At 39.5% G+C, this 11,469-nt stretch overlaps 1 protein-coding gene across 1 annotated transcript in view; it reads right to left on the bottom strand.

Annotated features, from left to right (window-relative positions):
* Positions 1-10,518, bottom strand: part of ctif (cap binding complex dependent translation initiation factor) — a 130,102-nt gene extending 119,584 nt beyond the window's left edge. The window contains exon 1 of the mRNA XM_088911033.1: positions 10,400-10,518. The gene's annotated coding sequence lies outside the window, so the exon portion shown is untranslated. The remainder of the gene's footprint in view (positions 1-10,399) is intronic.
* Positions 10,519-11,469: the final 951 nt, after the last annotated feature.

Below are 11,469 nucleotides of genomic sequence, written 5' to 3' on the forward strand. Positions count from 1 at the left end.
CAATCCAGACCTGTTTCTATAAAATGTATAAACATCTGCGCTATCTATTAATAAAGCTTCATCCTGAATGAAGCCCAGTTTGCTTCCTAAATTCGACTCCAGCTGTTTCCATAGTCACTTTATTTAGTCATTAATGTGTTCTGGCGCAAAATGGCTGATGCACTGTAATGGCTGGGGCCCACCACAGCTGTTCAATAATAGTTTTCTTCAAAACTAATGATTCACAATTAAAGGTGAGGGGAAGGTTTGAATTCACAGTGAAGCATAACAATATTTAGATATAGTTTCAACCTGTGGTGTAAAAGTGATCTGATAACACTCGGACTCAAGTACATCCTTCCGAGAATTTCCATGGCAAAAGAGCCCCCCCTCAAATTACACAGCAGCTTCCTATGGCTCATCAGAAAAAAGTCCACCAGAAGTTTGTCAAAACCACCTTTCTTCCGCCAACAGCCTCAATTTCCGGGTTTTTCACTTCTTTTCCGGAACCAGAATTCAAACTCTCGCTCCCACTCCTCTATTCTCAAGCTTGGGAGAGGACTATACAGTAGCAGTGGTGGGGAGAGTCACTAATCAAATCTATAACAATTTTATCATATATAAAATATAAACACATAAATAATATATAAAAATTGAATGCGATATGCATTTAATAATTTTAACTGAGTCCATGTTTGGAATGACAGAAAAAGAGTGCTAAAGCCTGATGAAGCTGTTGAAATAAACACATTTTTTTATTTTTAATCAACTTTAAAAAAAGGTTACAAATGAGGAAAGCCATCTTCCCTGTTTAGCACCACTTTAGTGCCCAAGCACTGTATCATGTAACCTAAACTCTTCAAGCTTTATCTTGATGCTCATAGGTGACAGTCAAGGATCTCATTCAGCTATAAGAAGCATAAGAATTTTTTTTAAGTTTAAAATAACATTATAACTAACATTAGAACGTTACACATAAGGATGAAACTCTACTTGATGTTTCAAAAAAATACATGCTGGTTTATCTGAATGATTATAATGCACCTCATAAATGCTTTGCAGAAAAAATACTGAGGTTTTGGCACACTCCAAAACAGCTGTGGGACTACGGTAGTGGTGGAAACAGTCACTTATCAAATTTATAAACAAATATATAAAACTCTAACACATTATATTTAACATATTTTAACTGGGCCCATGTTTGGAATGAGAGAAAGAGGGTGCAGAGGTTGCAAAACAGTCCTTGACCCTCCAGCTTATTGCTTTATTCACAGCTCAGACTAATGTGATTCCCCGGAGACGTCACAGGAAGAAAAAGTGATGGGGAGCGCGGTGTCCATTCATCTTCTAACTCCTTTATCCAACACGGGGTCAAGGGGGAGCTGGAGCCTATCCCAGCAAACAACGCGTTTTAAGCAGGATACACCCTGGGTGGGACACCAGTCCATCACAGTGCACACACAAATGAACACTCTTAACCAAGGACAAGTCTCCCAAAAGCCAATGAGCCTACCAGTATGTCTTTGGACTGTGGGAGGAAACAGGTGCACCTGGAGTGAACCCACGTGAACAGAGGGAGAACGTACAAACTCCACTCAGACAGCACCCTGTGAATTTAACCCAGGGCCCCAGCGCTGCAAGGCAGCAATGCAAACCACTGTGCCAACGTACTGCCTAAGCCCTCTATCGTGTAACCTAAACTGTTTAAACACTGAAAGTGCTCACTCATACTGTGTGTATTCATCATTAATAATTTTATATAGTGTATAGTCTGTACTGAATTCCTGGTTGTCACTGAGGCAGAATGAACTACTTTTCAGCTTTTGTAATGAGCTAATATTACAAGGTTCATCTAAAACTATTAATATAATATTAAATGCCTTCTCTTGCCACAAAAAAAGAAAGATCTGTTCGTTTTCTAAAAAATGTTATTTTTACAACAATGCAAACTAATTTGTAAATGTAAAGCAGTCAGTTCAGAGCCTGAAGAAACACTTGTTCTCCCTGAAAAGACATACAGCATGTGACCTTGTGAACACCAGCACAGACTCGCCCAATCTAACTGTACGGCTGTTCAGAAAATGAATATTTGCTCAACAAAGAAAAGACATGACAACAATAAAGTACCATACATTTCCTGGCGTGGGACGCCAATCCGTCGCAGGACACAGACACACCAGGGCCAACTTTCTCAGCAGCCAATTAACCTACCAGCATGTCTTTGGATTGTAGGAAGAACCCAGAGCACCCAGACGAAAGCCACGTGAACACGCAGATAGCACCCCAGGTCCAGAATTGAACCCAGGGCCCAAGCACCACAAGGCAGTTCACAAACATTAATATTTCTTGTTTCTCTATTGGTTTATTTCTCCTTTGTTTCGTTGCTCAGCTGCTGAACAAGCAGTATGATCAGGGTTTATAGTTCGGCTGTTTCAGGAAGAGCTGTTGTCTTCAGCCTCAGAAGAGGAAGTTTCCTACCACGGTTTATATATTTAGACCATTTACAACTAGCCTGCAGAATGTATATGTATGGAAAAGGATCACAACAGGATAAAACAGATGAGATCCCACCAAGTATTAAGTACAATATTGTTAAAGCTTATATGAGATCTTTAAATTGCATTTTAAAAACTTGTACAGCAAACTTCTTAGCATTCCTATAATATGGCAGTACTCTGTACCCCAAAACAAGGTGTTCTGATTAAAATAAAACACTAGTATTACAATTTAAGTGTATTTTTACATGCAAAGCAAAAGCTTATTTAATTGTTTTATACACTTTCAGAAGATGGAAAACATCTGCAAGTGAAGCTACTATACTGTACAAAAGTGGCTTGATATTCTAATTCATTTACCCACTAGAACCAAAGCACAAAGCAGAAACAGAGAGGATTCTTCTATAGCTTTTATCTCTGGTATGGAAATGTAGCATCTGAACTGGAGAAGCTCTGTGCTTTCTTCCATTAATTTAAGTGTGAATTCTACACTAAATCAAATCAAGACCTCCTTGGAAAAACAAAACAAATTTTATTTATCTCGCTTGACTGTGTTTATTATCTGGTGAAGTCAAAAGTATTGCATAAACAAATCCCAAAGGAAAAAGTATAATTATGGAACAAGACATTCGCTATGATTCAAATTACACTATAATGATTTACAATATAGTCAAGAGCTGATTACACCTCTTGGCAAATCATACAGCTTAAACTATTGTATTATGACACTCCACGAATATTAAACATTTTGAAAGCCTTTACTGAATGACAGCCATCATCTCCAATTTCAGCAGTAACTCTTTGCAGAAAGTGCATGTGAAACGAAAGAGCCAATAACGACGACATAAAGGCGGATTGTGTTCCGGTAGGCCACTCCAGCACAAGACCACAGAGATGTCATCCACTCCATCATGAAAGGGGTGAAGATGACAATGGGCCAATTGTTAGCCAGCTTTGACCTGGTTGGGCACAGAGTGGGAAGCATGGGCCAGCGCTGGCCGCCTGAACTGCACAGCTGCCTTCATTGTTACACGCACGTTTGCTATTGCGCAGGCCTGCGCTGGTAGAATTTTCCAGGCTCTCACATTCCCGGTATTTACCCAGCATTCTCAACAGCGCTCAACTGGGGGAAACAGCCGAGATGAATTCTGTATTTGGCCACACATCATGTTTTTAAAAACAGAACTATGCCAACTGTGGCTTAAAAAAACTAGATTTTTGAGCGAGAAAAGGGTTTCCAGGGTGTTTGAAGTGCTCCCTAAATCACTTTTGAGGATAAACGCTGCTCAATGGCAGCAATGGAGAGAGAGCATGAAGGCACAAACTTCACTGTAAAAACTAATGATGGCAATTACTCCAGTTAGTGTACTTGAAAGTCTTCAAGCAGTCAAGTTCCTGATGTCACCTACACAGGCATTACAAGCTTTCAACATGGGTCAAACTAATAAAGATCATAAAGATGTTTTAAATCTGTTAAAAGCAAATGGTTTGCTTCACCCACTCACAGATTAAATATATGAAGGTAGACCTTTTTGTTTCCTTCATGCTTCATGCTTACATTACACTTGCCTCTTGCCAACATTAATTATAGTTTATACAAGAAAAAATGTTGATTTGCAATTACGTGCTCCATCAGCACTTTCCTTCTTTCAGGCTCCAGTATTGATGGCTGAAGTGCAGTACGGGCCCTAAGGATCAACCTTTTTGCAGCCTCCCTGCCACATCAGCTCACACACCAAATGCAATGCTGGCTTCCAGGGGTCAACCAAAGGCTGACGCACAGGCTCTGCAGTGCATTAGCATGAGAACCATATGCTGGGCTCCAATAAATGGGCACCTCCTTTCATTAGAAAAGCTTGCTACAAGATGTTTCACTGATCATTTTCAGCTATTATACCTCATGGAGCATGAATTTGTCTGGCATAATTTTTCTTCTTTTGGGTTAACACATGCAGCACAGTGCGTGGTGCCACAGTGGTCAGCGATATTCCCTCCCACTCAATGCTTGTCCTGGTCTCAATTCCATCTTGGGGTGTCTGTCTATTTGAACTTTGCATGATCCCTGTATGCACAAGGATTTTTCACTAGGTGCTCAAGTTTTTGGCCATCTCCCATTATACAGAATTAGAATGAAATGAGAACAATGAAAAATGGGAAGAAAGGCCATCTCTCTACTGTGACCTTTCTGAGCCTCTACAACTCTTGTACCAGTAAAGGAGGATTGAAAACTATATCTGCTTCCCTTTAAAACACAAAGGTCGGACCCTTTTTACATATTGCAAGCCAGAAAAAAGCATATCACTGACTGGAGGGAAAACTTCAGCTCTCAGAGTGTCTTACACAACCAACAGAAGTTGCTGATCCCCATCAAATCAAGTAGAATTGGCCCACTCAAACCCATCCAACCCCTGGCAGTACTTGAATTTTTCCACGGATCTGGTCACAATGACTCCAACCAGCAATATCTAGTTTATAGGACTCAACCTGCACTCTAATGTTTTCATGTATGTCCGTTTTGGCTTGGCATACAACATATAAACATCAAGTTAAACGTTTTAAAAAACTAAGATCTGCAGTACAGGTGCAAAAATCACTGACTTATTGGGCATGTCTCTAGAAGAGCCTTCAAGTGGAGTGATGACCAAAGTTAACTTTGAGCCCTATATCATTCGTAACTTAAAAAAAGGGCTCAAATGAAAAGATGGTCTTCAGCCAACCTGGCCTGTTTGACAGCAGCCTATATGTGTTAGAAGCACAATTATGGGCAACTTGAATGCGAGTTTAGTCAGAAAGGGATATGTGTGACTGGTTTACACAGTTTATTGTTAACTGAACCATTGTTTCTGATTCAGACGAGTTCTAGAACAAAACTTTGATCCTTTCTAATTAGAATTAAACACGATCATTTTTTTTTTACCAAGACACAAAGCATGAAGAAATTCCACAAACATGCTACATCGAAGGGTGCAGAAAGGGTTTCTTGCAAACACATATCAATGCCCATGGAATACCAGAGAAAACAGCACAGCTATACGCAACGCCATGATAACAAGATTTCCTCTAGATCTCTAGCTGTAAACAAAAGCACTGGCCAAACCTGACAGATAAGCAGAAGATGTACAGAGAAGCTTCTTTGCTTGACATACCACTGAAATTACAGAGGAGTCTGCCTCCATTTATCTCCAAATGCCAACAAATCATTCAGCAGCAAAGGCATGCTTTGTTTCAGCATCAGGCTGATTCCAATCAAAAGCCAACCCCTTCTTTCTGCAACTGTGTTTAGTCAAGATAACCTTTATCATTCACCGGCTTTGCATTGAATGTAAGGGTAAACATAGTTCCAATAAACAATGATTTAATCAATGGGGTGCAAATCTTGTGCACACTGAGCATTTTTAAGTACAACCCAACGGTGATAAATTCAGCACAGCAAGGATTTTATGCCTATTTAAAGATGATTAATTAACCTCTGTATGAGGTGAACACTGAAAGAAAATACTACTTCTATTACAATTTAGATTAACAACTAAAAGAGTGCTTATAATTAGACAGGTTTGCCACAGATAACCAAGATAACTACATAAATGATAAACCCAATGGTCAGGAATACAGAACTGAACCAAACTGCATTCACTAAACAGCTAATGAATCCCTCCAACAAAAGAAAACTGCTGTTAAATCCAGAAAGGTAGTAAGATTCATAATCAGTGACTTCATCACTGCAAAACAATAGTTCTGCTCTTACACATACCCCAGGAATCTCAAGTCTAAGGTGCAGGTGCACAAGAGAGCCCCCAGCACCCAGAGACAGTATAATGCACGCCTTCCTTGATGTAGCATTAATGTTATTATACTGCAGTTACTTTGCAGCACATCTTAAAAGACACTGAAAAGTTTCCATTTCTTAAAAATCATGGTGTCAGGGCCTTGCAAGCAAACAACTTTTGAAAAGGTCAGATAAAGGGTTTGTTCAATAAAGCATAGGGGAAAAAAACAGTGAGATTACCAGCTTTTAAAAAAGCAAAAGCAATATTTCTAGCACAGGCTTGTTAACAGTGTGACCATGCCGGAAGAACACAAGATTTGGGAACCTTCTCCTGATAAGCTACTGCACAATTCTGGTACTCAAGGGCCTAGTATCTTGTGTTTTTGTCTTGAGTCTGAGCTGGAGTGCAGATAAAAATTTATACTTAATAGGACCAAACTGAACATCGATTCCCCCACGGGTACTAAACGGTTAATTTATAGAGAGAGTGTTGGCCGTAATATGACTCTTGAAGACAGAAGATTTGTGCATCATTTCATTAGTTCCCCTTCAGCTTACTTAATGCCACTAGTTTAATCTCACAGATTTTCAAGGAACAGTGATTTAGTTGCCACTCTGCCCTTAAAACCTGTTTCTAGGTGTTATTTCACAATTTCTCCTTTAAAATGTTTGAAACTTACATGCGCTACTTTGAAAGCACACAAACCAATAAAGATTTTTTAACTACCATTTTGAGAAGGCTTTCCCCCAACCCCAATTCAAGGTTCAGAACAAATTCTATATTTCCCCAATAGGAAAAGATGTACTTTAGCATCTCCTAAAAATCTGTGCTCGAAAAAAGGATAAAAATGGAACCACCAAACTATTGTCCCCCTCTCTAGACCTGGGATAGCCAATCCTGGCCCTGAAGGTCCAGTGTGTTTGGAGGGTTTTAATTACAGCTCAGCTTTTAATGGGCTGGACCAGTTTAACAGCTTTTCCAAATTTCCAAATTCTTCAAGTGCTGCCTTTGAAAGTAACCCCTGCCCTAGACAGCCACTGTCTACTGTTTTAATATAGTAAAAGTCTTCAAAAAACAGCTTTTTATTTATGCTTTTAAACAATGTTGATGACCGTCTCTAAAAGAAACAAATACAGTACCTTACTTTTAATGTTTCTGTGGGACACAAAGTCCCTAATACATTCCAAAAATATTTAACTCGACTCCAGACTTACCAGGACAATTCTGTCATAAGACTGTAGCACTTACCAGGACAATTCTGTCATAAGACTGTGGCTTTAACATGACATTATACTGTACCTACACCAGACAAAGTTTTTTTGATTGCAATCAACAGGAACCTGCTATGACATGCCTATGCATGGTATTCAGAATGTTGTTGAGTATTTTATTTTTAAGAACCAATTACCCACAAAAGACAAACTTGTTCTTTGCACCAAAGCAACGTCCATCCATTTTCAAATCACTGTATCCAACACAGGGTCGCAAGGGAGCTGGAGACTATCCTTGCAAACAATGGGCACAAGGCAGGATACACCTTGGATGGGACACCAGTCCATCGCAGGATGCACACACAGGCATGCAGAAATTAACATCAGGGCCAAAAAGGCAACGTTAAAAAACCCCAAAACTGCAAAGTTTTAATGGGGAACTGCAATGCTATTTTTATATATTTTTCATATTTTTACATATTTCGGGTTAGAAATTAACAGCCTTGATGAGTGAATCTCCACAATAAAACATCTGCAATTGCAAAAGAGGCAACAAAACTTGTTTGTTGAGGTGAAGTGGCCCTATTACATTGTAAACAAGCAGGCCTGTGAACATATCTTTTCATCCAATAGAAATATTGCTCTCAAACTGCAAGACAGTTTTACCAACAATTACTACTTACTTGTTAATTCTGCATTCAGGTCACATTGGAAGATTTCTGTGATAAAATGTCTGCTGCACAACCTGTACTTATTTGTATCACATTATATTAGTTATTACAGTGACTAGTGAGCAGGAAGGGCCAAATCAAGTCACAATTCATGCAAACTCTCACCCGTGCTGAGACCAGGAGTTTGCGACAATTGTGACCATACAGTATTTTTATGCAAAGTTTATGAATTTTTTCTATATTGTCAAGAATTTATTTTGTTGCTGAGATTTAATAATCGGTCTGAGAAACTTGCACTGCAATTCCCCTTTAGATATCAAGTCTTCAGCTGGTGAGCTGATTTCTGCTGGGCTCTGCACTCCGGTACCACAAACAAAAATGCTGAACTATATAGAGAATATAGTGATTTCTGGGTCTCTCCATTGACAACATTCAAAATTAGTCTGATTTGCATCCCCCTTATGTGATAATGATCTCAAAATAAATACATTGTGCCAACAGAGACTTTTCTCAGGTTGAAACCTAGATATTCACAGCATTCAAGGACAGGGACAATGACAGTTCAACACAGCATGTGGTTTGCGTCCATGTTTTACTTCAGCAAAAGAAAAGTATCACAAATCAGCAGGATTGCACTAACACTGCAGAATTAAAACGTAATCACCAGGTTATGTAATGCTTAAGATAATTAACTGCACCTGGAGCTGATTCAAATTAAATTCAAGGTTCAAATAAAACAATAAAAGGAGGACAACAGTCGCTATACTTTTGTCCTTCTAAGAAACTGCAGATCAATAAATGGACTGTAATGGGGATGCGTGTCTGAAAGCTTGCTGAACGGGCCCGAAGGGATGGCTGCTCGGTTGCGCATGAAGGAGAAACAGCGGATGGATCAATGCAGTTCATGAATGATGCGACTGCATGGAGGTATTGATGCAATCTGGGGAACTTGGTCCAAATTAACATCGCTCTATTCACCTATTCATCATCCCATGTGCTCCCTCGTACGTGGCACACGGACACCATACTCCAGACAGACAGCTCTGCAGCCCATTTCTTTTCCCGTTGTGTACACAGCTATTCCTATTGTCGAATGACTGGATAGAACCTTCCACCGGGAAGACACGGAAAATAATTCCACATGCATTTGTTGGGAATGATGCTGTAAAACACGATCGAGACTGATGTTTATTACGTGAACCACGCCCGTTTTTTTTAAACGTGACAAATGGTTCGACAAATTAACCAGACAACGACAATGCTTCCACAACAGACGTTGTAATTTCCACACAAACATTAAATATTAAATATTCCTTGTTTTAAAAAAAGGAATAAAGGCGTGAATATATGATTACTTTTTAATAACTGTCAGAATAAGTAATTTCCCATTGTTCGCTTCAAGATGCATTTTGAAGAACAACTCGGCGATGAACAGTCGATGACCATATTACAGATGATAGCCTGCTTTGCTGTTCAGCAGCCGGAAAAGTGTGCACGCATTTAAGCATCGAAACCATTAGTACAGCACAGTCAGTCATTTAAGGAATGTATTGTGACCAAATTGTGTGAACTGGCAGGTATGATACAGCTGCCTGGTTTCACCCATTGGCATTTCTTTGAAAAAAGGTAGTATTTAAGAATTGAAATAAAAACAATAATGACGCGTATGTAGCAATTGTAGAGAACATTAGGATATCCATAACAAAAGTATTAATTCGGACATTCGTCAAAAAGCTTTGACCACTTCTACGCCTGGCCTACCATAAATGCCTGCTTCCCCGCCCTGATATTGTGTAGTCTGTATGGACAGACAAAACCGTAATTCTCTTCTGTTATAATCATCGTTTTTAAGAAAAGCTCCGTCCTGGGAAAGACTGATCATGCTTTACTTACAATCACTGCGGTACACAAGCTTGACATCCAAATTTAAACTAAGTGAAATAGTGAGGCTGTTGTTTTCCCAAAACAAAACTTGCAAGCAATCAAATTAACATTTCAACAGGTTAACATAATAATACAACTTTTCTTTGCCATGCCCGAAAAGCGTGCAAATTAAATTTATGTAAGAAAACAACACTCTCTTGGATACAAATAAATTAAATGTCCAGACTGGTAATATTTATCGAGCCCATCTGGCAGCAAATCGCAACTGCAAGTTGCACAAAATCCAACCCACTTGCCTAGTACTGAGCTTAACCACACCGTAAACACTTTAAACAGCCGGCAAGGAGGCTTAAAACTTGCAGAACTTCATTTATAAAAACATGGATTCTCACCCAATTCCAGAATTCAGGATGATGAGGAGTCCGTGATTACCTCCTGGTTTTAAATCCCTTGTTGCAGTGTCATGGCTCTTCGTATGGGTGTATTTTTGTGGAGAGAAACGTGTAAAGGAGGAAAGATTATGTCCCTGACACACTGGGGGAGAATGCAGGAATGTGACGTAGAGTCCGGTTGCCGACAGGACATGTGCACGGGGAAGCGGGAATTCTGGGAGGTGGAGTTTTGCTTTCGACTGTATTTCTACATCACAATGACGTGCGCAGGGAGCCGAAATCCTTGGGAGACGATTCTCCTGGAAAGGTGCGGCTTTGCAGTGCGGTATCAATAAGCACATGGTAATGTTTCGTTTGAATCTATAAAACGTGGGTTCGAAGGTTCCTAAAATAGCCTTCCATGTATTTACTTTTAAAGACATTTTCAGGACTGGAAGCGTTCTCTTTTCAGCATGGAATAAACCTATTACTTGTTCCTTTTGGGAAAAAAAAGTACCGTTCTCTGATTTTGGAAGACCGTCCATCTCAAGATTATCCAGTATTATCTGTCAACAGACGTGAAATACAGGAGAATTTATGCTTGCTTGTTCTGTAGCATGGTCGCCTCTGCTTCGAGAATTATTTTCAGGCAATTCAAAAATAAAAGTCGGTTGCTATAGAAAAGACAGGTGGCATGCCTAGTGCAGTCTCCACTCGTGTTGCGTGAGCTGTTTGATTTCCTCTGTCCAAGACTAGTGAAACACAAGGTGATCGGAGTGGGGTTTTATTCCTATTTTTAAGGTAGTATTTTCGTTTCACCGGATGTGTTGCACATCATTAGACCTGCTTGGCTTGGATTAAAATAACAGGCATTAGAGAAAATAGTCCCAGCCTGTTTCTGTATATTTGAGTTAATGATTACAGTAGGACAAATTACTCCAGTCTGACTGTGTCAAATTGGTGTCAAATTGTGCATTTCAATGAATAGATTAAACGTGGAGCAGCACAACTTCCATAAAATAATACAAGTCTGAACACTACTACTGAAACGTCGAGTTTTAAATTTAAAACTGCCTATGATCTCACGCCTG

Source organism: Atractosteus spatula, chromosome 3 (genome assembly GCF_055471065.1).
Source record: "Atractosteus spatula isolate fAtrSpa1 chromosome 3, fAtrSpa1.hap1, whole genome shotgun sequence".
Classification (NCBI taxonomy): Eukaryota; Metazoa; Chordata; class Actinopteri; order Semionotiformes; family Lepisosteidae; genus Atractosteus; species Atractosteus spatula.